Here is a 27395-nt window from a genome sequence, read left to right as displayed (position 1 = left end):
CATCCTTTTTTTTCGGAAGAAGTGTTCTTCTACGTCCTTCGAATCGATATCTCGGTGAGTGAATTTAATGGTTTGGATTTGCACGACAAGAAAGCAACAACAACAACACACCCAACATGAACATGGTGCGAAAAAAACCCGTATCCCAATGAGGCCACACAGAGGCGGCGCGTGTGTGTGTGTGCAAAAATAAACCCACACATCGCACAACACCACGCTCTTGCATGCACGCTCCCTGAAACCGAATGAATTCGGTTCGACCCCTCCAGCATCGATTCGGCACATACATCAATATAAAGAAACAATGATAACACAAAACAAACAATACGTGGAACGATGGGGGGGGGGGGAAGGAGCCAGGTGTTGGTTCACTGTTTGAGAAAAAACTCGATCTGGGACCTGCTCGGATCCTGGAAGATCCGGGAGAGATGAAAGATTTTGATTTTCCTTTCGCAAGAAGGCAGCTGCCATGGCAGCGCCGTGGTGCTGTGGTGGCGGTTCAAACGAAAATGAAAAGGAAATCTCATCCCAACGCAGCCATTTGATACTGGCGCAGCGCAACATTATCCATCCCATGCTTTTGTAGTGTTGTGATGGCGGCTCTGCATTCATTCGCTATTCTCGTCCCGCGCATATAAGCGCTTCAATGAAACTCGTGACGCGGACTTCCGTTCCGAACAAATCGAATCCTTTCCATGTTTTTTTTTTTTTGTTTTGCTCAAACGCACGCAAAAATCCTTCAGATCTTTGCTCGACGGTCGACATTACACGCTTGTGATAGGAGAAATTCAACCCACGTCTGGTTTTTTTTTTTTTTTGGTTTCTATTCCATTCCGGTTTGTTGGAAGCGTCAGCGCTCTGTTTCGTTTGTGTGTACGTTCGGTGTGGTTTGTTTATCTGCAAAGCAAAAAAGAACTAAAAGAGAAAGGGGGAAGGGAATATACGCCTCACTGCTAGTGTGGAGAGAATTTGTTCGGTTTGTTGTTGTTTTTTCATTGAAATCCCGAACCTCTATTTCAAAGCCAAATTCTTCGTATTGCTTAGGCTGCTTGCTTTTTTTCTCTTCTTTTTTAGCTGGGATATTACAAATATCACAACAAGTGCACTACGTTGTTCCGATCGGAATCGAACTTGGGTTGGTTTATGGGTACTTTTCACGAATCATGTTATATTATATTTAATGTTTACATCCATTGTTGGTTGCAAAGATGCTTCGATTTGTAGGATAGCAACAGCAGCAAGATTTTTAAATAAAAATCAACTATTCAATAAGTCTTTGCAGGGTTTTTATACTTGCTTTCGCATACGTAGCTATGTTAAACGCAATAGTAGCATTTGACAGGACAAGCGCATCAGTTGTTTTCGGGACGTCATCACGCTTCAGATAACTTTCGCACACGATATCGCAAGCGCGGCACACAATATCACAAAAGTTTTTGCGACTTGAAGCAATCATTCAACCAACGCTCAGAAACGTTTTCAAAAACTCGAAAATTTTACGCACAGAATTAGGTAAAGGATTTCGTCCCTTGTAATTGTGACTTTACGAGAAACAGTATTTTGCTTTTTTTTTTGGTAAAATCTCGTAAAAACATGAAAACAACTAATTTGTCTAGCTGTCAATTGATCTAAATCCATTTAAACACAAGTAGATGAATACTTGCTTGAATCCACAACACTGGAATTGTGATATTGCTATATCTAGCCCGAAGGTTGTCTTAAATGTGATGACGTTCTGAAAACAACTGCAGTGGTTTTCCTGCCAAATGCAGTTGCGTTAAATATTGCTACGCCTGCGAAATCAACTATTTATATAATTTAAGTATGTATGAGCAGGCCACTTCTATGCCCAACTTCGAACTCTACTACCACGTGTCTAGCATAAAATAGTTTCCGCACACTCTGAACGTTATCCTACCGGCGCGAGTTCTCATTTCGATATGCAACTTCTATTTTCCTAAACAACAATAAAAAGCAAATAATTTCTAGGGCTTTTAGCGAACAGCATTCAGTCCCGTTTACACCTGCTCTACTCCCTACCCACCAGAACCCATCCGGGCCAGCAGCCTATTCATGGCAATTGTACTCGCTATCGCAAATGACAGCGGCTGGGCTAAATGTGCAAAACCAAAAACCGACATCCATCCCGAAGCCAACCGAAACCAACCGGAGCCAGAAAATAACCGCCCTATGCTCAGGGTATGGCTTTATGGGGAGGAAAGCAAACCCACCCAGCTGTGTCCTGCCCGCACCCACGACCAGCCGAAATGCCACCACTAGCGCGTGATTAATGATGATGAGAATGATGATGATGGTGTGGCGGTGCCGGACCCGTGTTAAATGGACCCGGTTTGCGCATTTCCTGTGTGCAGAAGAAGCACAGGGCTCCCTGCCATTGCGATAGTGGCCGGGTTCTGGCGGTCCCCGGACCTAAATCGGTGGACTAGCGCGCCCGACCAATCGGAAGGCAAAACGTCACACAAACAGAGGAGCGCAAATAAAAAGCATAAAGCGTCGAGTGGCGGCACTCGCTCTCTCGTTGCCTTCCGTTTGAGGCAACAAACTGACCTCAATTTTCTTTCGCTTCCTTTCGGTTCGCAGCCACGGCCGCTAGGAAAATGTCCACCTTTTTTAGCCATCACTCGGACTTGGACACTTACTCACATACACGCTCACACACCTACACACACACACACACACACACTGCCACAGCTACACTTAATCTTGTTATGTCCATTCGTGTTCATCCTTTGACTGCCCGGTCGGGCGTCACATCAATTACGATTTCACTTATTTCCCGTTTCCAGCGTCCCATGATATCGTCCCAGCGTGGGCAAGCTCCCCGTGAGGTGCCTGTGTTTTTTTTTATACAATCTTCCCTGTGCTGCCATCTCGCGAGGAATTGACAAAGTAACGAAACGAACAGTATCAACCGAAGCAGCAGCGAAGGCAAACGGTGGAAGAATATTTTTTAATGTGATTAAAATGAAACAGTGCAGCGAGTAGGATAGGTTAGGGTTTTGCGGTGGATTATCATCAGACCTGCCCGGTTTCGCACTCAAAGAATGAATCCCATTCTCTCCATCCTCCTCGGCGCAGGTGGGGCTCACCCCGGCGCCCTTTTCCCGCACGCGATGGCAAAGGACCATAGGGGGGGGGGGGAATGCCGTGAACCATTTACTTCCCGTCAAGCATTAAGATGGAAAATGTGCCGGTGCCCCAGATTGGATCTGGACCTTGAACATGATTTATTACGCCTCGGACATCAGAGCTTGCAAATCCCTCGCTGGTGCGGGGGAGGGAGTGCTCGGATCAGCCAGAGTGTGGATGCAAGCAAGGAGGGAAGGAAATGAAAATTGATTTTTTAACGGCCAATCTTTCGTCGTTGCAGACGGTTGGTTCGGTTCGGTTCGGCTGGCAGGAAGTGAAATCACGGAGACAATTCGTCGGAAGCAGCTAAGCAGAACAGTTCTGTAGCGGATTTTGTGTGCATGCTTACATAAGCGATAACCACATTGTATGCTGAAATTGTTCAAAGTTAGGTCTTCTGCTAAAGTTTGTAACATTAAATCATTGATAGGGACAACTTTAAAATCATTGACAAGTACAAAGCTGTAAATAATAAAATTACCAATGCGCAATACTGTACATCTATAAACAGATATAAAATGAAATACAGTACCGTTTGCATACAAATACATTGTAAAAAATGGAATATTACAATGTACCAACATCAGTAAAAGTCTAAACAATCATCAGCTTGTTTTGTTGTTCATGCGTTTTCATGCACATTCCCACGCACAGTTACCAAGGAACAAATGTAGCTTGTAACGCAACGACAGTAAGTAGACCGTGCATAGCGTTCTAGTGTCGAACAATCTCACCGCACCTCCATTATGTACTGAGTTTTTTTTTTTTTTTTGGTATTCTCATCCCTTAACTTTCCTTTTCATCGTTTCGGAAATTTCATCCAGCGACCAGTATAAAGGTGATCCGCAAAACAGAATTCCCTGCAAACCCTGCCCACCTCCATCCAAAGCTCTATTACCCTTGGGTGAACGAAGCAAAGTGCTGCTACGCGTACAACGTCCGTTTCGATTTGTTCGCCATCACCTCGCGTAAAGCAAATTGGAAAAACGCCACCTCACCCCGGCTGGCAGCGGCGGGCACCAGGCGTCTCCACCATTTCGGAATCGAACGATTCAGTCACCGCCAAATCGAACCCGGCCCGGCGTTGTATGTACCGTTGTGTATTTTCTCCCCAGCCCACCATCTTTCACTGTACCAGTGCACACCACTATTGTCCCACCGCGGTTCCAATTCGTACCATTTCGGTAGGAGTTTTTCTTTTTTGTTGTCTTCCCTCTCTCTTTTCCGTGTTCGCTCAACTCAGCAGCACATGGACACAATCGAAACAATTCTTGCGGTTTACGGGCAGGATGATGCTGGCTGGTTGGTTGGTTGGTGGTTGGGGCGAAGAAAGCGCGTGGAAAAACTGTGTGAGATTGAGTTTCGTACCATCAAACAAGCAGCGGGGGCCGATCGGGATTGCAAAGGGACAGAATGGTAACGAAAACAACGAACGAAGAGAGGCAATGTTTCGAAGAACACGAACCGTCGGCCACTGCTCTTTTCGGGTGTCAGGTCATTATTTTCCTCCCATCCTTGTTATGCCATCGCACGTAAAGTTTTCTTTGTCCAGGTGAAAAGATGATTTGTTGAGCAGGAGTGAACATGGTTGGTCTGGCGGACATTGGCAAAAAAGCATAGATTTTGGACAATTTTTATCCCTCCCGCCCGTCCTCCCGGCGTATCTCGGATCGCCTGGTGGAGTTCCAGCCATTGGCATTGGCAGCTAGCTCTAGCACACGGCACCAAAACTGGTTCTTGTTATTGAGCAGACGAATGAGAAATTCTTTGGAGAGAAGAAACTTATTCCACGAACTTCAATCCGTTCTTGCTTCGTCAGCCGACATGGGCAGACATGGGCGAAAAATAAAAGATATTACACTACACTATTGGTAGTAAATGTAGCCTCAACCATGGCTATTTCTGAGCAAATAAATCATTTCAAATCAGCACAAACTTCGCGAAGCCCATGCCCAGGGCAATTGATTCAATATAATTCCAAGAAAAGATGCACTTTTTCGATACTTAAATGGTCCTATACTTATTCTCAGCACTGTATGACAGGGTTTACCCCAACAGTTGACGAACAATCGCCCCAGTTTGCTCAGTTTTGTCACGTACCATTTGTTATGCTGCTAGGGCGACAACAAAATCTCGTATTTCAGTTATCTTTCTCGGTAAATTATTCCCCTTTGGCATGGAATAAATATAAAGAACGATAACTCTTTTTACCACACACACTTAAAGCTCTGTCTCCCAATCAATGCAACAAACAACGACAACCACACCGAACAACCGAACTTGTTAATTCCGAACAGATATTCTGATCATATCAATCAGAAGCCTCAAACCACATATTAAATTACGCCGTAATTAATAACATTTAAACCCTGTATTCCGCACATGTCAGCAGGCGGGGATGGAGCAAAAGAGCTCCTGCTATCGTATGCCTTGTCGACATGTAGCATGTAGCACAATATTTTCAACCTATCAAACGTTAATGCCAGTCCAATATCCGCTGAGCGAGAAAGGTGCGTTCGGAACACGACCGTTTCGAGTGGAAATCCGAGCATCAATACAACGACACGGCCTACCGGCCCATCCGTCCCATGCCATTTCAATCAAACTTCCTGTTAAAAACAGTCTCCAAGCCAAAATGGTAAATGATGCATAATTTGCGCAAATTATCGTCATCATCATCATGCTCGTCGGCGGTGTCGTCATCTGATCTTGCTTCTTCTTCTTATTTTCAAACGCTGCCGCCAATTACTGGCCAGATTCGATGGGCGGTCAGGTACAATATTACCTCCCGTCCTGGCCTGGCGATTCCAGCATCCCCACACCCGCACCAAGATTGCCATAATTTATTGACCACAATCGATTTTATCGTCGTCCATCCTCTCACTTTTTGGCATCGGCAAAATGTTAGGCAAAAATCGGTATTCTCTCACTCTCTCTCTCTCTCTCTCTCTTTATCCCTCGTATTACGTGTGTGTTGGAAAACTTTTGACTGGCTGTGTTGGACCACCATGATAATTGGACGAGCCAAGGGGAAAAAACGTTTAGAAGCCAAGGTAAAAACTACATTCACATGCGAAAGTCAAACTTCATAGAAATGTAAGCAACATTTTGCTTCGTGGCAGCAGAAAGTTCGACAAAAAAAAAGAACCTACGTCGAATGTGACCTCCTCTCGCTTGCGCAAAACCGCGCAATGTTTATTTGTTTGCTTGTTTGTTTATTTGTTTATTTTTGCGTCATTCTACCCTTTTTCCTTGGAGGCCACGTTTGTGCAAAGAAAATGCTAACGGAACCGGACCGGCGATACTTCGGGGGAGAAAACGCTCCCGCGCACGGTGTGCCAATGTCACGAGCCACTTCGGTGGTTTGCGGTAGGCCGGGGGGGTGGGGGATGTTTTCGTTTTTCTTCGCATCGCCACCGAAACATACTGGAAAATATTATTAGTGAAACCATTCTCCTCTTTCATAAGCCAGCGGTTATCCACGGCTCCGGGTTCCGATATTTACATTACCTCGTTTTTTCCCCCCTCCATCACAGGGCCACAAGAATGCGATCAAATCGATTCGTTGGAAGGTAACACTAGCCCATCTCGAGATCTCGGCGGGTCCAAAGGTACACTACACCTTCACCCAAACAGGATGCTGGTTTGTGGCAGATGGAAGGAACCAAAAATACTACAGAAACATACTACCGCCAATGGAATGGTTTTCACCTGCCGAAGATTTCACTAATGGATTATGATGAAGACATCTGAACATACATTCCAGCCCGATAGCCTTGGCGCTGTGTTTGACCGACGTGTGCCCTCTTACTAAGAGTTTTGAACTATTTACGGTTCGAGAGCGAGAGAGAGAAAGAAGGAGGGAGAGAAGCTACCAATCGAATCACTCCAGCAAAAATAAAACCAAAATTCCAACGACTGAAATTGACAACGACCACAGCACAGCCATGAAAAATGTTGGCCAAATGCCCAATCAGTTGCTCTACTTCCCTTTCGATGCATTTTTGGATAATCGCGGTCATCGATTTAAGATACATCAATGACACATTTTGGCTTTCCAGGTGTGTTGGATGAAAACAGGAAAATCGAATATTTTATCAATACCTTTCTTTGTGTGCTAACACGCCATCCAATTCCACACCAGATCAACTCAACATTCTGTTTTATCCAAAGAAAGCTTAACGGTGAGGAAATTTAATATTCCTATAACAAGAAAGAGATTTAACGTTACATAATATAGTAAAATACGATCAACACCCTCCCTACTATCCAGCAAAACGGGCCAGACTGAAAGAAAAAATTACAAGAATGCACCACATTATTCGCCCAAACGGATATAACCCATCGGAAGGTGTCCCAACCGTGCGCGCTTGGGTTTAATGTTTTAAAAAGAAGCCTAAGGGACCCATTACCCGCTTTTTCCCCCTGCACGCTATGCTTGCACCAACAAGACATCGATAGAAATGGAGAGAGAGAGCAAAAAACCCTCGGTAGAATTGAGCTGCAAAACCATTAAGAAAACAGTCATCAGGAAGAGAAAAAAGCAAGCCAAACATGGTAATGTTGGCTGGTTCTGGTGGAAAAAAAAACTCCGGTAGTAAACAACCCAGGTCCGAATTGCAACCGCACGGACGGTAAGTGTAAGCTGCTTCCCGTTGGTGCTTATAGCGCATACTTTCAAGTACTGCGCAACCGTACCGAAGGGCAACAGGTACGGTTAAAAAGAGCACACAGACACACACACACAGACACACATGCTCCGAGTGGCACGGGGAGTTATAAAATGTCTGATAAGCTCCGTCGATTGGTTCGCCCGGGTGGTACCAGCGGTACCATCACCACCACCACCATCACGGCCAAGGTGCAATGAATAATAGAGTCTTTGGCGGCTGTCGTACGCGGGTCGTAGGCGGCGGCCTGCCGTGGATGAAGTTGACTGATTGAAAACTGGCTAACAGGGAGCCACACTTGACAGAGTGAGAGCAAGCAGTGAAGCGTGTCAAAGTTTTCGGCTCTGCCGAGCTGCGGCACAAAGTCAAAGACTTTTCAGCGACCCAAGGGTTGGGATGTTTGGAGGGAAAGGAGTGCAACAGGAACGTATAGCAAGAAGCAGGCACAAAACTTTCACGCTGATAGCTTTGGCTCCCCAACGATGTTACCTTACACTGAATAAAAAGGAAAAACCTCAACCTGCTAACCTCCGTCAAGAAATCGATCTTTCCCGGAACGGGGGGGGGGCGCGAAACAATTGGGTACCATTTCTCCCACAGTCGCAAACGCGTCTGACAACGGCATGCCTTGTACAACGATGTCCCATACTCTCAGCACTACGCGGTACCAGTACGCGTCATGAATGGTGTTCCAATAGAATGGTTTTGTAAGCGCTCACCGTATAGTTTCGCGGAGTCCGTTTTGTGACGACGTCCTGGCACAGGAACTTGCAAGAATTGGTTTCTCTCTCGATAGGCCTTATCTGTGCACCGATGCTGTTCACCAGCACTCCGTCTCCGTCCTTTTTCGTTCACCAAAAGCACAACACTGCACTGCACAAACTACCAAGACACACGGGATGCAGCAATCCAAACAAACTGCATGTAAGACTTACTTCTATTTTCTTTATCGTAGCCGACACAGGGTGATATGCAGTAGCTGGAATTACAGCTCCAATGAGACGCCAAAACACGTCTCTTTTACGGTTTAAGCACGGACCATCACCGTACGCCACCACTTGAAGGACAGAGCGTTAAAAAGGTCCGCTAATACCGAGGTCCGCCACACGTGAAGCGAAGTTCTGAGGGGATTATTCTTGCGACGACTACACACCGCAGCTGCTTTTATCGCAACTAGCTGCAACTTGTTGGGCGTATTACTTTTCCATACATTCCATACCTTTTCTCGCGTGCTACACATGAGCTACCCGAATACGTGCGCAGTGGGTAGAAATATCACTTAATCCTGCTTTTCTTCTATTCTTTTTCGGTTTGTTTTGTCACAAACTATGTCACACTCTGATTACAGCGCTTCTTTGCTGCTCGTTGCGCTGGTTTAACACTCACACACACACACACACACACAAACACACAATATTTTATGTACTATAGTTTTCCATTACTTCCAATTGTTTCATCAAACATTAAACCATTTAGATTTACGCCTTCTTACACGACACGTTTGTTTTACATTTTTGGGATTCTTTTCCTTTTTTCTTCACTTGTTTTCATATAACAGAATTGTTTGTAGCACACACTTTAACATGAACTGTCATTAAGCTATGAAGTGGTATGAAAAGACACACAAAAACACACATTAAACATTAAGCATGATTCACATCAATAACAACACTCTTACCCGGCAATCGGCCATGGTCAATCGGCCACGGTCTGTGATCGCAAACACAACAGAGTAAAACCATAGCACACAAGAAAACCATACTGGCTAGAGTACCCCAAAACCCACCCGATTGCCACATCGCTGCTACCGACGTCATCTGTTGAACCTATCCGACGATGAAAAGGCAACCAAATATGACAATTTTCCCAATTGATTCTAATCAACGAAACCACAGCAACGAAAAGATGTGCCTTTTAAAAGCGGCTTCTGCTTACAGCACCACTGAGGTCCGAAATTAGTGAAGATGCGCCATTATGCGGCCATTATGTCTGTTCAGGGGACGCCAGCACGCAAGCACGCGTGCGCGCGCGCCCGCTTAAGCCATTAAAACAGGAATCAAATGAAGAATCTTTGCATGAGCAGTTCGAACAGCGACCAGCATGAGCATCGGCAGCTTTCTTTGAGACTGCCACTGCACTCGGCCACCGCATGCCGCAAACCAACTTTCAAGACATTGACAAGTACCGGACAAATGTTATCCGATTACAGCCGCTTGAAGACTGTCGCTGGCTAACTTCGGTGCCATCGCCATTTCAAGTGGCACTGCTGACGGTGGTGACTGACTAGACTGAGTAGCTTTTTTTTTTGGTTTGTTTGCCGCTTCTACCCCCTTAATGTGTGACTCCATGTGTGGCTGTCCTGTTGTGTGCTGTTGAAATGGTTGATTCTTTCCGGTTGGACTGTGGCTTGTGTGTGTGTGTGTGTGTGTGTGTGTGTGTGTGTGTGTGTGTGTGTGTGTGTGTGTGTGTGTGTGTGTGTGTGTGAAGGGTCCGCAGTGGTACACAATTTATTTGTTGTCCACTTAAGCCAAATAATCAGATCAATCATGGCTTCTTCGCTAACCGTGTGCGTTTCGGAGACCGTGCTACCACATCATCAAGAAGCGGCTTGGCGGGCACAAGCTTTGGGGCTTGTGTTTCACCCTCTCTACGTTCGACGTAAAGACAACACAGCGGCTAACGTTTTTGACCTCAATGTATAGTTGTATTTGTGCACAGCACAAGCTGACGAATGATACAGTGAGATGATAAACGACAAACTGAACAGCAAAAAACCGTGGAACAAAACGGAATGTGTACATTTGTAAGTATTAGAGCTTGATTTTTCATCCAAAGAACAAAGAAGCATTCTATGCTACTTCAGACTTATATTTTGAGATGAAGTAAGCATGTGGTTTTTTTATAGTAATTTCTAAACCTTGAAAAGCTCCTTACAGGACGACACAGCACACGACTGTCTCATTTAGCAGCAGTAGACTAAAACAAAAAAGGGAAAGTTCTGGATGAAGGGTGGTAAAATATCCCGTCATAAAGCAAAGCGGGAGCCTACACAAAAAAAAGCAAGAACAACCATGTCTGGAAGTTGACCACGGAGCACGGTAGCGGGAACGCGGGAATGGAGGGAGAAATGCAGAACACTTCCGGTTGATACCACTTCCGGAAATCCGTTAACACAAGCGAGGTGGTAGCACACAAAACCGTCAGACCGTGTCACACATGTATGCCACACAGACACACACACACACACTTACACCAATACCAATTTGATGCCTAAAGAACCCAAGGTCGCCACACTGGCAAAGTGTGTATCTACACAAGCTGAGCTGATTCCCGTGTTTCTAGCAAGTCTTCGTGCAGAACAGCACTATCACGACCGCTCCTCCCTCTCCCTTTTCATCTTTCTAAGCACACACACACACACACACACGCACACACATACACATATACAAGCAAGGCTCGCACCAGAAGCAAAAAAAAAACAGACCACCCCGCGCGGCACACCAGGCGCGTTTTTTGTTTCGTGTTACGTTTCTCAGCTGCTGTAACGTTAGCCAGCGTTGTTCGGCAGCGACTGGAAGGAACTCCGACGACGGAGAGTACAGCGTTGCAGGTTGCGCTTCCGACACTGTCGCGTCACAGCAAAAGCCGACGCGGGTGTTCCCGTTTTTCGAGTGGCGAAGGCCTGCACCAGCTTCGGCAGCCAGCGCTTCGGGCAGCCCGATGGCGGCGTCGCGCTCACGAAGGGAAACCGATCGATCGAGCGAGACCCCTTGTGCGATGTACATGCGCACTCTGTCCTATCCAAGGCATCTTCTCCATCCTTTCACCGTGGTGGTAGTGGCGGTGGTGGGAAGGTGCAAATAAGCACCTCACCTGTATCGAAACTCACCCGGCCCACTTCCTAACGTACAGGTACAGGTAGAATTGATTCTAGACTAGCGATGAAAGGACCAAGAGGGTGGGGCGGGGGGAGGTATATCTGGGCGTGCGGGTCATTTTGCAGCGCTGCAAGGCACTCCACATCCTGCACCATCGATGGCACCGTTACACGGAATGGCAACCACCACACGCGTAATTCAATTCGTGCGAGCGATGTACGATGTTTTTCGCATTGTGTCATCGAACGGACAGCATCGAGTCGACACATGAACAAAAGAAAAACCGCGCACGGACACCAGGAGAGTCTGTTTAGGAGCGCTGTTGCATTCGCAAAATATTCTAATAAACCCATCAGGCATTGAAGGATTCTGTAATTCTATTCAACAACAATGTTATACGAATAGAGGCAAAGACGTTGTTCGTTTGCTGGAGTATTATCAGCTGAGACAAACAATAAAGTAAACACTTGTTGCACCGTAAGACGTTCAAGCTGAACAAAGCCTCATGTGAGTAGCATTTTTATAGTCTGATACTACAAGCGACCGGAATGCTGTACGTCACCGGCCCAGCAAGCAGGCACTTTTGTGCTGCAAATTGCATGACTTTAGGCGTTTATGTTTTGAGCTTTCGATCCAAAACAATGTGTAAGATTATTTCGTTTCATTTTCTTTTCTTTTTCATTCAACAATATCTCGCTTAATAACACTCCCAATTTCACACAAAACCCTTTCATCACTAACACAAATTTTGATGAGAAGAAAAAAAAACAAGAACCCCTCGCTAGAAGGTGTAATGCAATTACAAAAACCATGTATGACGCTATTATCCCGCGAGCAATCGAGCGACGGGTCGGTCGGTCGACCGACACAACAAGAGGTGCTTTAATTTAATTTTGCCTGCCTGCAAAGTGCTTCCAAAATTTGCACTAATTTGCTATCTGCTAAAAATACCCTCTAGCGCAGCGGACAATGTAACGTTTGATGATCCATCGCCCTTTTAGCGACCCGAGTTTCCGCCCCCAAGTCAAGCAGTCTCAGGCGGCAGGCAACCCTTTTGTTACTTCGGCAAGTCTGCACAAATCCTGGCTGTGTGTCTGTTTCGATTAGGCGAGCTGCTGCTTTGATTCGTGGAACATTGAAGCAGAGTGAAAGAAACGGAGACAGTGGAAATAGAAAGTACACCGAAAAACAGAAACCAAGAAATCTTCCAGCTGGTCCAAAAATAGGACACGAGCAGCGGGGGAGGGCAAGAAGTTATTTTTCTAAAATCCCTCCATCTCTACGTACAGGGGAAAAAAGGTAGATCGCGTATTCATTTCACGTTCTTTATGGGCGCTAGCAGTCTGATGCCTCCACCAGAAACTCGCAGCACCCAAGAACTCCCCTCCAGCAAGTTCCCGCTGCCGGCATTACTTTGGTAAGCTATCAATATCGCGAAAAAGATAGAGAGACACCTTGCAACTGGCACTGGAAGTAAGAGGAGGGAGGGAGGGGGGTCAGCTGGCGGCACAAAAATAAAAGATAAATAAATCATATTGCCAAGAAATGGGTAAGCCCATCGGAACCCGGACGGAGGAGTACACACACAGCGTTCGCGTCGGGATCGAACTAATGATGATATCCTTGCGAATCTGATGTCCTGCTCGTTCACTTAGCTTTCCTCTCGCAGTTGGGGCGAGGGCTCGCGCTTCTGCTTCAGCAAACGGTACCACAAAGTATGAAACACACAAATCGAAAAAAAACACTAGCAAAGAAATGGAACCGAAACGAAGAGTGTGGCTGTAGCGGAGTTGCCGGTCCATAGAAGGAGAGAGCAACAGTGAGATAAAGTATCCCTGTACCAGGGATCCCCTATATCCACCGCCGCTTTATCCCTCCCTCTTCCCTATCCCTTCGTTTGGTGGTGTCTGTGCTAGAAATCAGCCGAAGAAATGTACTTATTTTATTTGTAGATCATTCGATTATAGGATTTGCTCAAGCGACACTGATTACAGCGAGAGCAAACAAACCGTGATCCACAAGCAGTCCCGGGGATTGGTAGGGTAGGACGGGGCAGAGGGGAAGTCACCATCCAAGGGCAACGAATGGACATCACAATCGCGAGATAATGTGTGTGCAAGAGAGAGAGAGAGAGAGAGAGAGAGAGAGCAGAAGAGTACGAAAAGTGAGAGGGGACGAACAACGAAGACAATCCTCCGGGTTTGGCGAGCCATGCTTCCTTCCTTCCTTCCGTTCTTTCTTTGCGTTTTGCCTCTATTTATCTCGTCTTGATTTCTTCCCGTGCTCATCTCGCCCATCGAACGGATGCTTGGAATGATTCAGTTAGCAAGGGGGGAACAGTGAGCGAGCCGCAGCTTGGGAAGCGGTAAGTGGCTAGCGGTGCGCAACTTGCTGGAAGGTGGAAGAATTATTTGATGGGTGGGGATTAAGTAAACCAACTTACGGGCGCACTCAGCTGTGCGGCTTTTATTCGCCGCTCGTAATTTTACTGCCGCAGGAACGCAGATCAACGCGTGTCGAGGGCGGAATGGGTCGGGAAACGAACGTTACCCTGGTTGGGCGTCTTCCCGGGAGCCACCAACACGAGCCTTGCGAACACATTTCGGTTCAATCGGTTGGTGGGACGGTTTGGTCGCCACACTGCAACCGATTCAGCGTACTTCGACAGCGCCAGAGACGGACACCCGGTGTCCGGGTTTTCCGTGCTTCGCTTCGATTCGGTAATTTAACGACGGTGATGCCGCCTTGCCCCGGACACCGACCACCCAACGCCCGGACCAGCGACATGCTCGACAATAGTAGTGACGATGTTATTGTTGATTATGATGTTCCCGTCAGCGTTGTGCGCTGATTGAACCGTTAACATATAGCCGCTGCCAGCTGCTGCTGCTGCTGCTGCTGCCCGCAAGACGCAACAGCGCAGGGATCACTGCTACGTGTGGGCGTGCGGGAGATCCTGAGAATTGGCGCAGACAAGACAAGAGCTATAATTTGCTGCGGGAATAAAGTTGGTGGGGAGGGGGGGGGCAGGATTTACATCGGCACGGCACGGACGGGTGGCACACACCAAGCGATAATGATTGTATTTTCGTGATTTGTGCACCGAGCGGTACGGGGCAATGGTTCGAAACGGTTCCGGTCCTGGTTTGTACACGGCAGAAGCGACAAATACGGCACCAAAGATATCAGACCATGCCGCCGGTATTGCCGAAGTTGATTTCGTGATAATTTCGTTATCTTTTGGGGGTGCTTTTGCGCCGACAGACAAAATATAAAGCAATAAGGTTTACCGTAGTCGAGGATCATGGTGGTGTTCTTAATGTCTTAACTACGATGGGAACTTATGCAACGTAGCGCCCAGAAAACAACATTCTGCGTCCGATTTCAGGACACTGTTATAACGTCACGAAATGCTGGGACTAGGATGATGACACAACATGCCCTTGCCTACCGTTCCGTTCCCGAGCAGCGCGCCATCAGCAACAGCAACAAACAAACTGCCCACAGTCAGCTGCCAAATGTCTATCACTTCCAATCAGCTGTCCAACTGCCTTCCCCGGCCTTATCCAAACCCATCCCATCATCCCATCCCAATATCTCCATGCTAATGGCGGTACAGTCGTCAAGCTGTTCGCCAAAGTTTCGCATGGGTTTCGGTACCCCAACAAAAACCATATCGTTCCCAGCTGACAAATGACCGTCTGCCCCTGGCTGTCAGGTAGCCAAATTTGCCGATTGCGTGACCATCGGGAGATTTTTTTTTTTCCTTTTCACTCGTTTACTGGGTTCTCTAGCTCGTTTTCTGCGGCTGACCACACTGCTCTGAGCGGACTAAATATCGTGCAATCCGTTGCAAATGACATGCCGGACGGGTGGAACAGTTTAGATACAATTAATCTCTCTACCCACCCGTACGTGTATCGACGACCAGTGCACGAGTATCGACGACCTACATACTGGCCCGACCACTGGCAAGTCTGAAAATAGATAGAAAGTGCAACTGTAGCATCGATCAAATTTTAATATGTTGTTAGTCTTCTTCTTCTTGTTTGGCTCAACAACCGATGCCGGTCAAGGCCTGCCAACCCACTTGTGGGGTTGGCTTTCAGTGACTTATTGATTTCCCCCCATAGCAGGATAGTCAGTCCTACGTATGGCGGCACGGTCTATTTGGGGCTTGAACCCATGACGGGCATGTTGTTAAGTCGTACGAGTTGACGACTGTACCATGAGACCGGCTTAACAGTCTCAAATGTTAGTAACAACATTTAAAAACGACGTAAATGTTTCTTGTTAGCGATGGATTTTAAGAGAAACATGTTGAATTTTCATCATCTCTTGCTTTCAGTAAAACCACACAAAACGTAGCACAAATGGTGCCGCCGCCGCTGGTTCTGAAATCTCGGAAAGCAAAAATCGATATCATCATCATCGCCTTTGATCACAGTTTTGACGTAACCAAATGCCAACCTGGTGTCCGATTACGCTTCCCGCGAACACACACGTTTGATGTTACCTAACGCCAACAGCAGCAGCAGCAGCAGCAGCAGCAACACATTCCTTCTGCCGGATCCCGGGATTGCAGCCCGGGATGATCTTGAATCAGAAAACATGCGACGGACGTTCGGCACGGACGGTAAAATTCCCCCGGCGCCACACAGAAGACCTTCGTCGAACCGCCTGCCTGCCTGATCACTCCTGATTGGTTGTCAAATCTCGGAGCGAATCTCACCGGAGCTAACCCATGCACACAGAACGGGTCCTTCGAGTTCGCTCCTGTTGCACACACCTATGCGCCCTATGCGGACGTGAAATCCGATTCTAGGAAACGTTACCGTTTTGCATCTGCACTCGATTCATCGTTTAATCGTGTGTCCCTTTTCCTAAGTGTCTCTCGTCAATGCGATCAAGCCAACGCTTGCTCTTACGTTCATTGCCGTTTTCTGGTAGACGAATGATTGCACTTTCTGACAATCCTGAGCAAGTGTGCGTAATTTTTTGCCCCGCAAATGCGTGCGCTGTTGCTGTTGGTTCTGTTTCTATTTTCAAAAGACTTTAGACTCTATACACCAAGGGGACGGTGAATCGGTCTAAACGAACCGCTCTACCTATATTACTTTGGTCGAAAGCTAAATTCAATTGATACGGCTACATGTTACATAAACGAAACGCACACGACGCACGCCCTTTGCCATAGCAATCCCCCTACGTGATTATGTATGAGCTGCCGTTTATGCTACCATGCGGGGTCATGCGGGACTGTTCATTGTAACCTGGGTCAGATGTAAAACCAATTCCAGTCACACACATGCACACGTATGAGGCACGTGTTTCCAATGCACCCTTCGCTCCTCCCAACGTATTGACCCCTTTTTCCGCACTGTGACGTTGGGCCGTTCGTAGGGCGGAATGTAACTGTAAGCGGCCAAAGCGCAACGTACGAGGTGATGGTGGTGCCAGCTGAGGAGGTACTACTGCTGCACGCTCGTCCAGGGTCGTGCGGAACAAATAATAATTAAAACCTCACGAAGAACAAAACAAAAGCAATACCTGCTGCACACCACCAGCACGTCCCCAGGAAGAGCCAGCCACCATAGCTCCCACCGGTTTCCTAGTCGACGTTCGCGCTCGCTCTGCGCTAACTGTTAACGAACTTTACAGTGCAACCTAAGCACGTAATACTGCAACATTACATTGCGCAACGGGGCCTTTAGAAGCTGTCCGCACTCTTACCGGCCACCATCGACATCATCATCATCATCATCATCATGGTAAAGAGCATTATGAACATCACGCCGCCCATTTTGGGCCATGATGTGCAAGAAAACAATAAATGGAAACTACTATCGACCACGCGAAGGGCGAAATTCGCTGCACTTTCAATTTTCATTATGTTTCACTGAGGTGAACCCCGAATCTAGTTCGATTGTTGGTCGGCAAAACTGGTAAGCGGGCACAATGAGTGGGCCACAAGAAGGTGCACTCTAGTTCTCGGGATCAAAAAGCCTTCGGTTGAAAGGGCAAAGTGCATCACTTATCGGCCTGTATTACGTCAGCACTAGAAGCTTTGTTAGCAGTTGTTGTATTATATAGACATACCCTATTATTACTTTCCATAAATGATATTGCATCCCAAATATCGAAACGAACAAAATCACGCAAATAATTAAAAACCAAAAAACAAAACCTTCAGCAATCAATTTCTTCCCAAAAGCTTCAAACTATCTAACCTCACCCATGAAAAAGAGAAGGCAAAAACACACACACTGCAATTGATTTTAAACCTTTAATTTGCTTTGGTAAAAACCGACCGTCTGCCACTCGTCGTCACGGCAGCTGATGACAGCGGGGGGGGGGGGGGGGGTCCATTATCTTCACGGCAGTTTTGCCGTGAAAATTGTATTTCCAATGCAAAACAATTAGCTTCACGTACCTCGTAGCGGTGCATTAAAATTCCGACACAATAGCACCTCTGCCGGGCGCACGAGCTGGTTTTGCATAAATGAAGCCCCTGCGTCTCCCGTGGTACGATAATGGTCGGTGTGGTGTGGATGCATCGCTGCTTTTCCCCTGCCGCTCAAGGACAAGGGCACCCGGGTTGTCAACAAGGTGTGTGATATGACAGTTAGCCCTAATTTTCAAAGCCAACAAACAGACAAAAAACTCCAATGTCAATCGCTAAGCGGTGTGTGTGTGTGTGTGTGTGTGTGTGTGTGTGTGTGTGTGATTAGCATAAAGGTAGGTTTGGTTTCCCACGGTTCGAACTTCGTTGAAGTATGAACGTTCGACATTTCACTATCACGTTTTTAATTGATCCAAACGAACGTTCGAGCGCATGTACCACAATTAGTAGTGCAAGAGAAGCTACTTCAGTGCCGTTGGTAAATGCAGAAGTGAGTGGCGGCCAGTGAACAGTTTAACTTTAAACTATATCAATTCATAATCAACTTATATTGAAAGTAAAATCGAAAGCAATGGCAATGTAACCGAATTTAAAGAAACTCTTTATTACAAGTTCGGTCACTGGGGCACACACAATCCGGAATGACCGTATAGTTTAATTATTCTTCCTAATTGAGCTCAATTCTCTTTCTTGGTGATTGAATTTTGTGGCAAACCCCCATCGTTGCGTCTTGCAGCCGGGAAGAGAGAGAGAGAGATAAAATTCAGAGAGAGAGAGAGAGAGAGAGAGAGAGAGAGAGAGAGAGAGAGAGAGAGAGAGAGAGAGAGAGAGAGAGAGAGAGAGAGAGAGAGAGAGAGAGAGCAGCAGCAGCAGCAGCAGCAGCAGCAGCAGCAGCAGCAGCAGCAGCAGCAGCAAGGGGCAAACCCCCTTTACCGTTAAAAACTTTCCATTCATCGCCCTCCTGCCAGCCGGGGACCGGGGAGCGTACCACAACAACCGCAACCCTCCCTCGGAAACCCGCATACAACAGCTGCTGGCCTCCACCGCACAGCTCTGGCTCGCTCGGCAGAGGTTGAAAGATTAAATTTAGAAATCGATTTCCTTCGTTCCATTCGCTTCGGTTTCACCTCAAAAGGATCTTGCCTCCCTTGCAGCCAGGTGTACGACGACGACGCCCAGACAAGCTTCTGCCAATATGTGGCGATGGAATGGAAAACTCGAAACCGCGCACTCTGTACACACCACATCCCCAGTACCAGCGCCGGTGTACCCTGTGCAAGACAATCATCTCCAATCTCTCCGTGCCCACAATGGGGAGTTCTCTCCGGCCCCTCCCCCAAAGGGGAAACCGGCGACGGAAATTGTGCATAAATCTATGCAATTATTGCAAAAGCGAAAGTGCACTACGGGTGCATGTGGCTGCCGGAAAATGGAAACAGAGCCCCCGAGCTGGGGTTCGCTCGTTTTCCTCATAACTAGCTCACTAGAACAGAGACGGCATATGCAATCGAGAAGCAGCTGGCCAAGAGCTGAAAGATTTACAGCTGCGTAATCTCGTAGCCCCACAAAGAATGGGAGACTCCAGTTTGCACCAGTGATCTTGTGCTTGATTCTTGTGTACCATTGCATCGCATCAACAAAGTGCGGATGGCATGAACAGGCGGCTTACGGTTTCAACCAGGGCTGGTAATTAAATTGTTTTCAAGCTATTCAATGTTCACAATCGGTTTTTCCGATTTTGTTTCGCCATTTGCATCAAACAAAGTGCAGGATTATTATTGTTTACTGCAACCACCATTCCTTCGTTGCGACTGGCTAGGAGAGTATCATAAAGAAAAGAATTTATAAAATAAGACCTAATGTCTTGTTACGCTAACTGGTCTAATGCTAATGCACTCATGCATGGATTTTAGTGTACACCTATTGCACACAATGCCAGATCAGGTCAATGAACAAAGCCACATTAAAATTGACAGAGACAGAGAAAAAAAAACCGACAATAAAGGACGGCAAAACATCTCTCTTCGCAGAACGCTTTGCCAATGCATTACTTAGCACAGATGCAATTGACCTGTTTTCTCCATTTCATCCACCTGACTGAGGATTGGGTCGCTTGTTTTCATTAATCGAGCAGGGTACAATAACCCCCCGAGTGCGGTGAAGCATAATCAGCAGCTCGAAGAACGAAAACCTCCACCATCAAACACCATCACTTTGAGCGAATGATCGTATTTTCTCCAACCAACGCTCGCCAAGAAAGTTGCATTGAACCGTTTTGCTTGCTCCTCCCCCGAAGGACCCCGCCAATTACTTGAAGTGAGCAAGGTTAGAAGGGAAGGGAAAAACAAGGTGTGCTCTCTGTTCGGTTCGATGCTAACTTCTGCTTGTTGCAACTGCACCGTTGATGTGATGGAAAGCTGTGTTTCACGGACACATGTTTATCATCAAATCAAGATTGTGTAGATAGAATGAAATTTTAAATCATTAAACAACATTTTTAACTAACGACATCTGGGCGATATCATGCTTCCGTACCAAAGTGTACAACTATAACAAATAATATATTTCACCTCTTTTAATAGCGATTGGTTTCAATGCAATAGGTTCTCTATCCTGTTGCATTGCCTGGGTGTATCGAAAACTCCATGAAGAAATTAATTTTCATCCGACACCAGCACACAAGAATCCTCCAGCAAGTGTGTGTGTGTTCGTGTGTAACGGACTAAGCATACAATACGTTTTTTTTATCACGCAATTCGAACATATGCAACACTTTCTCGTGCACCACTCCACACACTATTGCTGGGTAGCAGCGCCAACCAGCAACCGAAACGCTAACTTTTCCCACAACTAGTAACCCCTACCGCTACAATACACCCACTGTGTTTATGTGCCCTATGTACTTACCCCAACAATGGAGCGCTCATGTCCTGTTGCTGGTGTTTTATGCAGGTTGCATGCGGTAGACGGAGCACCTTTTTTTTGCGATCGTAGTATTTTAATACAAGGCTTTATGAAGACAGCCAATAGCATTGTTTGCTCGTTTTGCGTTCCATTTTAGCAGAAATTTAATACCGCACAGGCTGCAATTTATCACGCACTGCAAGGTACGCAATTGAATGCTTTGCCAACGATGTTAATCCTAATGAAAAACCTTCGGCTCATCGGTCAGCCAGTTCTGATTGGGTTTAGTTAGTTTAGTATTAAAAATAATCATTATTTTCCATTTTCTATATTATTCTATTTCTATTTTAATCTTACACAACCCATCAAACACTTTGGTGCTATTCATTTACTAATATGCATGTAAACATCATTTGTTCCCTGTTGCGCCGCTATCCCTACCCGTCCTTTCCGTTCTCTATCAAGCCACTAGCGCGCAGTCAACGAACTTTGCCCCCGCAATGTCCAATCCCACCCGCTCGATCTGTCGTCAAAAGCCTGCAACAACGCCTTCATGTTCGCCTTCCAGTACATTCGAATTATCATTTTCCGCGAAAAACGCCAGCCTGCAACACGGATAAACACCATTCACTCAGCTAGGCACATCGAAACGAAGCGCTAACTGAGGAGAGGAGAAGAAAGAATAGAAAAAAAACAACAGAAAGCTTTGCAAAATTAACAGGCCACGAACTCAGCCGGCACTGACCGGTGCGCACAGCAACGGCAAACATACACACACTCGCACAAAAATAAACCACGGGGCGCAATCGACGCGGTGCAAATCCAGTGGAGGAGTAAGGGTAACGCGCGAATAAAAATGCTAAACCCCACACGACAGGCATTTTGTCGTTTTACTCCCTTTGCCCATCCCTCCAACGGAAACAAAACACAGAAAAGGATGAGTGCTGAAACCCAAAAAAAAAACCCCAACACACACAAGCACACACACACAAAGACACCATCAGTTCAGGCACTTTATGGCAGGCCCGGGATGGGTGATGGACCGTTCGCGTTTGTGCGTGGCTCACGGTTGCCTTTGTTTTTTGGTGTGTTAGCATTTCACCAGACACACACACACCAGAGGCCTGGCGTCATGGAAAGGATGGTGGAAATAAACATAAACGTTATCATAATTATGATAGCTTTATGCATATCATTTAGCAGCTCAACCATCGAGAGCTGCCGGTCCCTGCCACCGGCGGTATCGCGAGCCCCGCGTCCGTGTGTGTGTGTGTGTGTGAGGCGTCAAAGACGGAAAAGAGTAAAGCAGCTAACATATTGCCTGCCCACTGGGGCGCACCGGCAAACAGTAACAACAAACATTAACAGCGACAACAACAACAACACACACACACATACAGAAGCGAAAATGATCCAAATGACGTTACTGCGTCGCGACACAATATGGCTGCCGCGTTAAACACCCTTCACGACCTTCCTACTGTTTCTGACTTTCTCTGTTTCTTTTTCCATTCGTTTCGCTTCCTTCCCAAACGAACTGGGAGAATGGGAGGATAAAGTCCACTTCGGTGAGCCTCAACTGCTTTGCCGTCCTGCCGATGCAATCCTCTTCCATCCTTCGCAACTGCCACAAGCTCCGTACATCGACCCCAGCGACACTCTGGGCTGCCAAAGGGACAGATGGAAATGGGATGTGTATTGACCTTTTTGTTGTTGTTATTATTTTATTCCGCCTCTCCCTTAACCGTTGGACCAGTGCTGACCACCCCCTCCCAAATCGCCCTTCGCATAAACACCCCAACCTCCCACCAAACTATAAAGCATTTAGTTTTTTACCCACAACTATGTCCTATGTCGGCCTTGTCTTTGTTACACATCGAAGCACGGAAGGATGGAAAAAATAGATTAAATGAAACAGATATAAAAAAAAAACAAACACGAAACAATACCAAGACTAAGCTTGGATACAGCTAAATCAGCATGTCAGGGAGGTTTGGACGTGGATGTTGCGACGCCGACCTCGACATTTCCACCGTCACATCCTTTTCCATGGAGACGCCTGGTGGTTCGTAGGCGATGAACTTTGGATTTCAAATGCTCTGTTTCCGTATGCGAACCATGTCCAGTACCGGGGAAGGGGGAAGGGGGGGGGGCGCAACAGTGCCGCCAGTCACTCAGCAACACCAATGCCCAGCAGATTTTACGCTCACACTGCACATTAACGTGCTTAATTGCTTGTAATTAAAGTTGTTACCAGCTCGCTGCCGCGTGGGTGAGCGGATTGCTTTTGCAGCTTACATTCGCCATACTACCCTATTGGGCGGGTAAGTGTAACTCATAATATCAGCGACATACTGATAGCGGAGAGTGTGCGCGGTCGAATACGTAAATTATCCACTGATAATTCCACTAACCAGTCCCAACACGGTTGCGCATCTTCGCCAGCAGAGCGGAGGTCGTTGGCATCCAATTTAAGGACGGCAAATAGATGCAGGATTAAATTAATTATCATTTAACGCGGACAAACACAAACAGTGAGATATTATTAGGTCTGTGGGAATGATTGAAAAAAAAAACATAGTACCACCTTGCACTGTGTAACAGTGAACTTTATGCAGTTTCAGATTTCTTTATTTATTTCTGCACACCCATTTCCTTAGCCGCACCGAGAACAGCCCTTCTTGCATTAACTACTGTCCGACCGGATCTGGTGTGCATCAAAAACATACATAGACAGTAGACACGACGAACAACTCCGTACTGTTTCTATGGTTTCGGAGCACGGCAATTAGGTGTGCAAATAGTTCCATACTCCATGTTGAAAAGTAAAACAAAAGTTCGATAAATTCGTAAAATAAAAATGGCTTCGTTATTAGAAAAAAAAAACAAAAATACGTTATAAAATTATTCAAAGCTAACCAAACAACACTGCAAATATAGTGGAAAAACAAGCCACTTTAAATGAACAGATGGACAGGAACAGAATGGACAACGGTATCAACATCTAAAATTAAAATTTTCTCCCTATCGTACAAAATAGTCATCCCCCACAATGCCACTATCCGATCCGGGTGCCCGGATATCCGGGGCGGCGACTTTACCACTGACCCGCTACACCACCCAAGCGGCGCATATCGAACGCGTGGGCACAATGACGACCGATAATTAAGTTACACTCGGAATAACAATCTTCCCTCCCGGGAGGAGGTCGAAGTGGTTTATTTTATTCCCAGCACTACTTGTGCCTTCCTTTTCATTGGTTGCAATGGCAATAGCGGCAGCACTACATCCCTTATCTACCGTGGGGTATGGTGAGGTTGGCAAGCCACTGTATCCTGTGGACATCGTGAACACTTTCCAATTGAGCTGCGAAAATCGAACCGTGGCAATGCAACAACGAACGTTGATTGCAGCAAGCATGTACATATTACACTTTTTCTACATTGTCTTGCATCTGTATTTTCTGCTGTAAAACGCCTGGAGCACGTTGTAGCCAAAGAAGCCTCTTTGCTTTGTCTATTTGATTTTGTCTATACTACTTGCTTTATCGTTCGTACAACGAAAGTTTCTTGTGGAACTTACACGAAAGCTTTGTCTTTGGTTATTGTAATACTTTAAATCACGTACCTCGACAAACAATTGAAGAATCGCCAACACACACACACAAATGCCAACGGTCATTTGAGAAACTAACAGTGAAAAAGGGAGTAAAATGTAGATAATAGAATTGCAAGGGAATTACCCACTCATTGCAATACCGTGCAGTCTTCAAATGTTACGAAGCCACGGAGAAATGATTGCCCAGATTAATGACAGTGGGCGATGAGATGGGTAAGCGCATCCAACGACGACGGTATACGCATCCCCCGGTCTGCCCCATAATAAACTAGCGATGCCAACCAGTGCACCATCTAGTGTCTTTAGTAAGGAGCAAAAACGAATAAACTATTCCCGGAGTAAACTTACTTCGCTTCTCACCAGTTGGCATCCCGTTTTACCAGGCTTCCGTGGATACCAACGGAGAGCAGAGTAATGTTGCGGTTGCATTACGGTGCAATAATGGGCTTTTAATGCAGCGCAAAGTTTAAGATGGATAAGCATTTTTAAATTATAGCCAGACGGACCTGGTGAGTCGTCTGAATTTTATCTACAGGCCGTATTATATTAATAAATGTATAAGCATATAGAAAAATAAAGACAACCTTTTAGTTCACTCTTGTCACCATTGACACCAGTTGATACGCCATGTCTGATAACTCATGTAGATGTACTTCCGTTTATAAGCTTCGCTGCATGTAAACAATCGATCATTCCACACTCTATAAAATCACCGTTGATTCTATCACCGCCATGGCGTCCACTTTGCTTTAAACAATACCGCACACGCCCTTTTTATGCACCTTTAACAGCTCATACTTCATTCAACAGACGCTGCTCTGCTTTATGCTTCCCACGCCCTGCCGATCCAGCTAAAAGCTTCTCAAATTATGTTTCCTGCTGCAGATTGAAAAGCAAATTTACGATCACATGCTAATATATTTTTCACATGCAACCAGCAAACAAACAAAAAAAGCACTACACACACACACCGACCAACGATGCCCACACCCGTAATAGTGCCCGCCATGCAAGCTGAGCCCGGACGGGTGCACTGATTAAATAAAATATTATAAAACACCACCACTCCCCTGCATGCCCATGTCCCTTGCTCTCATCCCAAAACGCTCCCTCCACCTCACTGCAATTTGATGTCTTCCCTCTCAACAGAAAGCGGCAGCAGCAGCACCATCATGCAAGGCGAGCACAATATCTATTGAATATTTTGCTCCGCTTAAAGCTTCACCGGAACGGAAGCTCTTTACCGAATGGCTGCCGACGCGCGCTCGGCAGGACGCCGCCCGGCAGGAAGCCCGACGAATGGAAGTGATGGCTTCTATTTCTGGGCTTGGGCGAGATGGGGGAGGTTGAATTTCCATCCACTGCGATGCACCGGAAGTGCATCTTAGTAAATAAACACCCCCTGTCCACCGACGCTTTTCCGTTGCCGGGCAAGAACGATCCACAGGCTACTACGTTACACGCCTTCGACCGACACGGTTGCAAAGAACCGCCATTCGAGAATGTACCAAATGATTGGCTTTTCTGCCTCAAACCGCTCTCTTTGCATTGGACATGACAGCGGATGCGGAGAACCTAACCGTGAGGGGATTTGGGTGTTGGTGTTTTGGGACGGATTTGCTGCCTAGGTACACAGCGACACCGCCACCGTCACCGAACGCTTTTTGTCTGTTGCCTTCGAAAAGGTACACGGTATTGTCCTCCCTCCCTCTCCCCTGAATAGGTACAAAAGTGGGCTGCTGCTTCTTGGAATGATAACGTCTTTGGCAATGCTAAAACCGGAATCGACTAGGCGGTGGATGGACCCAGCAAAGGACCCAGGTAGCAAAAGACGTTGCAGCATTACACAAAACCAACAAAACCGGAACACACCGGAATGAGCTTCTCTTTGAACGGAGCGGAAATGGTCTGTTTCACATTGAACGGTTGCAGACTGTAGCTCCGTATGTGTGCACGCTTGGCAAGAATGATCTGGTCGCTGCTGTACCGATGTAGGGCGATCAAGGACAGGGGCACATTAGACACGCCACTGGCAAACACGTCCGCAAGCGGATGGTTGATTAAATTAAGAAATTTTCCCAGTTAATTAAAACCAACATACCAATCGAGAGCAGCTAGTCCGGTGTTATGAGTCGTGCTGAAAAGGGGCATCAGTACGTGTAGTATATACACATAGAATATTCTCCTTCATCCCTCATTAGCTTTGGTTTTGCGCACAACATATCAGGGAGAGAGTGTGAGTGGTCGATTTGACCAAAATAGAGGGTGTATTCTTCCAAAATTGTGTTATGTCGGAAATCTAAAAGGAAGATACTCTACATGCAACGGATGCAGAACGGTTGAAGCCATTGCGCCTGAAGTTATGCAACTGTTATATTCCTAAGACGTTAGAACTGTTTAAAGCCATTGGGAGTAAAAGACGGTGTATGAAAGAGTCGTACGCAATACTGCATAGACCGCCGTCAAAATCAAATGTTCCCAAGCGAGGAAGCGGTCAACTCAACCCATTCAGGCATGCTCTGGCCATCATCTCACCTCCATCTAAGCGGCACCGTCTCGATATGGGATGCATCTATGCCTGCACCACGCTGCGGCCCTATTTGCCATCGGCTGAGCAATCACAATTTTCATCCACAAACAATTCACAACCATCATTGGAAAGTCCAGCGCTCGAAAGGGCACCGGCACAGCTTCTTAAGCACCTCGGACACGGTGACGGACGGTGACAAAGTTTGCAAACATCTCCAACACCTCAAGCTCTACGCCAAATCC

At 46.5% G+C, this 27395-nt stretch overlaps 1 protein-coding gene across 13 annotated transcripts in view; it reads right to left on the bottom strand.

Moving 5' to 3' along the window:
- LOC121590819 (high affinity cGMP-specific 3',5'-cyclic phosphodiesterase 9A) overlaps nucleotides 1–27395 on the bottom strand; it is a 122591-nt gene that overhangs the window by 78270 nt on the left and 16926 nt on the right. For 6 of the 13 annotated variants that reach the window (XM_041910840.1, XM_041910854.1, XM_041910852.1 and 3 more), the window contains one exon: nucleotides 8540–9419. The exons of 1 other annotated variant lie outside the window; for it this stretch is intronic. The gene's annotated coding sequence lies outside the window, so the exon portion shown is untranslated. Of the gene's footprint in view, nucleotides 1–8539; nucleotides 9420–9498; nucleotides 10149–11282; nucleotides 11468–14141; nucleotides 14655–15607; nucleotides 15676–27395 lie in introns of those variants that run through there. 6 more of the 13 variants (XM_041910841.1, XM_041910842.1, XM_041910845.1 and 3 more) reach the window with 6 other exon arrangements.

Source organism: Anopheles merus, chromosome 2R (assembly GCF_017562075.2).
Source record: "Anopheles merus strain MAF chromosome 2R, AmerM5.1, whole genome shotgun sequence".
In the NCBI taxonomy this organism is placed as follows: domain Eukaryota; kingdom Metazoa; phylum Arthropoda; class Insecta; order Diptera; family Culicidae; genus Anopheles; species Anopheles merus.
The sequence above is the reverse complement of the archived record's forward strand: the minus strand, read 5'-3'. Positions and strand labels throughout refer to the sequence as shown.